The sequence below is a fragment of the Crocodylus porosus genome, unplaced genomic scaffold (genome assembly GCF_001723895.1).
Source record: "Crocodylus porosus isolate Cpor-Errol unplaced genomic scaffold, CroPor_comp1, whole genome shotgun sequence".
Lineage (NCBI taxonomy): Eukaryota > Metazoa > Chordata > Crocodylia > Crocodylidae > Crocodylus > Crocodylus porosus.
Genome location: NW_017728886.1, coordinates 72,428,583 through 72,434,093, shown reverse-complemented (window position 1 = coordinate 72,434,093; position 5,511 = coordinate 72,428,583). Strand labels below are relative to the sequence as shown.

The following is a 5,511-nucleotide window of genomic DNA, read 5'->3' as shown; positions in this document are numbered from 1 at the left end:
ATCACCCGCCTGTCTTCTGGTGTGGATGCTTTGCCCCAAAGTTTGGTGTCATCGGCGAACTTGGCCAGTCCACTTCTGACTCCAATGTCCACATCATTAATGAAGATGTTGAACAATATGGGTCCAAGGACGGAGCCTTGGGGGACCCCTCTGATCACAGGGCACCATGACAATTGACTTCCATCAACCACCACCCTCTGGGTCCGACCACAGAGCCAATTTCCCAGCCCGGCACTGCTCACACAGGATGGGGCCATGCTTGGTGCTCACCTGGCATGGCCAGCATGGCCCCATCCCCTGTGAGCAGCACTGCTGAGCACCAAGCCCAGCTGAGCACCGAGCCTGGCAGTGCTTGCAGGGGATGGGTCTGGGTTCAACATTTGGCAGCGCCAAACACAGCTGACAGAGCCAGGCTTGGCACTTGGCTGGCACATCCCCATCCCATGCAAGCAGCACCGGGCTTGGTGCTCAGCTAGCATGGCCCAGGCAGCGCCGCTTGCACAGGATGGGGCTGTGGCAGCCAATCACTGAGCCCATCCCCATCCCCTGTGAGCAGCTTTGTGGCACATGTCCAGTCCCTCGGTGCCTAGCCCGCAGTGAGGGCACACGGGGGGGCAGTATAAGTCTACCCCATATTTATGATCCAAAAAGTTAGGTTGACTTATACACCGTGTCTACAAAATTCCTACCTCTGCCGTGAACTATGGTACATGGAAATGAATCCATTAACCATAAATGACAGATCTCAGCCTGGGATTATGTTTGTTTTGAGGTGTTAAAACATCACTATTTAAGTACAAGTAAAAATATAATTGTGACTATGGGCACGCAAAATAAAAAAGTGATGCATTAGGCAACTATTTTTGTTGCATAACTAGTGCATAAATGAATGCTTAGAACAACTTTTTATCCAATCTAATTCAGAGTCAACATGCCAGGGCCTATCAGTCATTTTAAATGATTTGGAGAGAATAATGACGTTCCTTGTCACAGAAGGCATCTGATGGAATGAAGATGCACAATTTGCATTACAGAAGGTGTCATACCAGAGCTGCCAGATGAAAGTTCACAGAGAACGTGAACAGTAAAGCAAAAATATAGAAGCATATGTTTCTCCCTTTGATTCTTTAGTTGTAGTGAAGAATGTGGAAGTGGTTTACTGTTATTTTGACAAATGCATTTCTTCCTCCTTTTGCTGTATGGTATGGCACGAGGGAAATGCTGGCAGTATCACGTATAGTAATAATTTATTAGTGGTTTAGGGATGTAGGCCCAGTACAAATTCTAGACAAAAGAAAAACATGTTTGGGTTTTTACGAAGCGCCTTGGCTGCAGGAACAAAGCTGTGATTGGGAGTGCAAATATTTGGTATTTCAATTGTCCCAGTTGGGGTGACAGATGACAAATGGCCTGGGTTTGTTTTTAATTATCACCAAAAGGATAAAGGTTTTGTTTGAGGCCTGCAACCAATTTTGCAGCACAAGACGATAAGAGATATTAAACAGGGGAGAATATATTTTCTTATGGGTTTAGAATAGGGTGAAGGAGCTATTGCTTCCAAATATTTATGGCACATAGCTGACTAGCACTGATAAACAACCAGATAAAATGTTTGCTTGCTTGTATTGCATATAGTGGTCAATATTAAAAAGTCAGCAGCTGCCATCAGGGAATACCAATTTGGTATTTTTGATACTTCACTCATCTTCTATACTTAAAACAGGAAATCTGTTAGATGTGGTGTGGCAGTTGTTGTTTTTATCGTACTAGTATCCAGGGAGCCTTTGTGATATCAGAGCCTTTTCTACTAGATGGTGTACAAACACAATATTGGTCTCAAATGTCAGTCAAGGCAGTCTTGTAATAGAAAAAAATGAAGGTGTTGTAACTGGGATGGGGAGATTAATGGCCAGATTCTGTTCTACCTATCAGGTGCATGAGTGGATTTAGAACTGCTAAATGGGCTGCATGAGCCCCTGCAAAATTGTTAGTACAAAAAGTGGGTGACAAAAAGTTTGTGATCCAGCCCCACATGCAAAAAGGTTGGACACCCCTGGTCTAGGTTCTGGCATTATGTGACTTGTCCAAGGCCATGTAGGCAGTCTGTGGCAGAGCTAGCAGACAGCCCTCCATGTCTTGAGTTTCAGTCCAGTATTAACCACAAAATAATCCTTTCTATCTTTGGCCATGTGTTGTGAAACTCTCCTGAAGTCAGTGGTATATAATGCGTGTAAGTTAAGAATGTGCTTACGTGCTTCATTGACTTGAGGTTTTCCTGATTTTCTGAGAAAAACTCCTATATATAAGTGATATAGCTAAATTAGTATCTTATTCTATTATGATCATCTGTGAATTGGATTACCATTTCTAGTAGGGAGCATAGTGTTACCTGACCAGAATGGCCAAATTCTTCTAGGAAAAATCATGAATTTACCACCCCCTCCCCAAATTGCCTGTTTGTAGCCAAAACCAGTTTCTATGGACTTTTATGGCTGTTTCCCACATAAACTTGTTTTCCACTTTGCAAAATTATGGAGGGAAAAAATACAGGCTCTGTTTAATTTTTGTGAAATCATGGGAATGTGGAAGGATTTGTCTTGGGATTCCTAGACAAATATTATAAATGACTCGGGAGTTTACTGGTCATTTTTCTTTTTATTCGTGGGAGGGAGAATGGGGGGTAGTGGGGGGAGCAGCATAACTTTAATAAAAGTCTGTCTTTCCTCCAATCCCCCAAATGTTCAAACACCTTTAGATTCCCACTTACAATTTTCCCCATTATTTTTTATCTGAAACTATGTGTTGATTTTTAACTCAAGTTCAAAATAGTTTAGGCTTTCACTAGACTGCTTGTTTGAGTGATTTCCACTGTTCAGAGAAATGGCTTTTTATTGGCTGTACCTATCAATGTATAAAGTATAGCCATCGTTTTAGTATTCAATTGCCCAATGTTAGTTAAAAAATTAAATGCCAAATATAGAAAACAGAAATCTGGAAACACACTTTTAAAGAACTCACTGGCTTGAAGGGGAGCTGCAAAGGTTTGTTTTACTGAGCAAGGATTATGGTAGTTCAACTGTATTTCGGATTAGCAGGAATAAAGATCAGTTAGAGATTGGTGAGTTATTTGTGGCATGGAAAGCCATCTGTGTGAGGACAGATTGAAAATGTTGGACTGCGTTGTTATCTATAGGGGAGTCTAATAAAAGGGATTATGATAGAAATCTACAAATAAGGCTATTTGTGTTGTTTATGACAGGGTTGAACTGCTCTGACTATAGCTTCATATTAACAGAGTATCCTCCACTGTTTGGAAGCAGGAGAAGGTTCTTACTAGCCCCAACTCCTTCAGCCTTGTCTCTCCTCCAGGCTAAATGTATAAACTGTCCCATGCAATAGTGCTCTTGGGAGTTTCTGTGACATCCGGTGTATGCCTCTGTGTCGCAGAAACCCCTGCTTCTGTCTCTTGTTGCACAGCAGAAGTGGAACAGCTCTACTGCAAGAGACAGCCCCATACCTACAGAGATGCAGAGCAGGACATGCCGCTAGGGTTAGATATTGTGTTGAATTTTGCTTCTAAAATAAAAAATGTGGAGTTGCGAAGAAAAAGGGAATTTAGGATTGAGGATGCCTTTTACTTAAAATTCTAGGACTGTTCCAATGACGTACAAAATAAAGAATTAGATTTACAATTTGAGGTAAATCCAGTAGTAAAATAATTGGAAAGGTGAGGCAATTTCGTTCTCTAAATTGCTTTCCTAGGGATTAATCCTTCAAGGTGCTGTGCAGCTCCTTTCAGGAGTTTAGCACCCTCCCTTCCCATTGACCACATGTTGATTTCCGTGGAAGCAGATGGCAATGAATTTTCCCAGGATCAGTCTGGGTCTGACTTTTTAATTTTTTTTTTAGGAGCGTGGGAGCCCTTGCAGATCCCCGTAATGCCAGTACTTTGGGGTGTTCTGCATTCTGAAAACTAAGGCTTACATGCATTTGCTGTGTAATGGCTCTGCTTGCTTAGATAATTTTGCTTGGAGTTTGTGCATGAATTTTGTTCCTTCCTTCATCAGTGGAAAGGACCCTTGGTAGAATTGTTACACTGACCTGATCATGTTCAGTCAATGGAACACACAAAATACACGATGCCAAACAAGCAGCTTTCTTTTTCTTTTTCTTTTTTAAGGAAAAATTGTTTGGCTTCACAGTGTAGAAAGGGAACAAGTCACTTCAAAATATGGGGACACTTTGGGAATGTAACTTTGGGGTTCCATTGTGACCGCTTGTGGAGTACGGGACTACAAGAGTTGTCTTCTTTTAAATGTTTGTACGATGCTCACAAATTTGCCTTCATCTTGATTAGGAACCTTCTAGCACTACCAGATTGCAAAGAATTATTATTTAACATTACACTTGGCACGCATGAGAACTGAAAAGTTGGACTGTTAGGCTAGGGACAGATATTACATAAACCAGTTTAAGTGATCAGAAACTGGTTTAAAAATCTGTAACAGAACAGACATTCAGTGCACATAAACCAGTTTCAAAGTGGCCAAAACAGGTTTGAGATGAACCTAGTTGAATGTAATATCACACTTAACTGATTTGGCTCAAATCGGTTATGCACTGTCTGTCCCAGACCCCTTCCTGGTTTAAGTTAAACCAGACTCCTCCAGCATCCCAGCATGTTCTCTGCTCCAGAGAGCTGGGCGGGTCCCTCCCCTCTGCTCTCTAGCATGGGCAGGGGCAGGATGTGGCCAGACACTAGCCTGCCATGGCCCCTAAGGTAAATTCAGGGGCCCTCTGTCCCCTCTCCGCCCAGTGTTGAACCCTGTGGATCACAGCTGAGGTTTGCCAGCCCCAGCCGCACCACCATGACTTGCCTGAAGCCAGGCAGGGACAGAGTTATTTCCTCTCCCTGTCTCCTCTCTATCCATGGGGACCACTTGGATTTGGCCACAGTCTCTGCAGCTTGCAGCCAGCCAAGGAGCAGGTTAATTCCTCCCCCTGCCCTCTTTCCTGGAATCCCCAGGGGTTTGGCCACAGTCTCTGCAGCTTCCTGCAGCCAAACAGGGAGGGGTTTAATTCCACAGTGGATTGAGGGATGGGTGGAAGGAGAGGCAAGATCATCCCCTGTGTACAGATTCAAGCCCTGCGCCTGTGAGCCCAGATTTTCACCAAGGAATAAGGAGAGCTACATTTACATTATAAAGCAGAACCTGTAAAAGGTGGGAATACCTAAACAAAGCCTTTCTGAATGCCTGGCTGTAAAGAGACACTCTATCCTCAGGATTAGTAAAACTAATGCAAGACTTTATTTTGTCTTCCTGGTTTACATTTCAAGTTAGACTAAATTGTGTATGCTGTGTTTAACTGGACTGTATCTTAGCTTAGGCAAAGATTTTTGGTAGTTTCCTGTTGTGTGCTTTGCAAATTGCTGTGTTCAATACATGCTTGCTTCAGAGAAAGGCCTTTTTCCCCATCTCGACTCCTTAGTCTGGCAGGATCTGCCCGCCC

At 43.0% G+C, this 5,511-nt stretch overlaps 1 protein-coding gene across 3 annotated transcripts in view; it reads left to right on the top strand.

The window, feature by feature from the left end:
* Nucleotides 1-5,511, top strand: part of GADL1 (glutamate decarboxylase like 1) — a 127,331-nt gene that overhangs the window by 111,582 nt on the left and 10,238 nt on the right. The window lies entirely within an intron of this gene.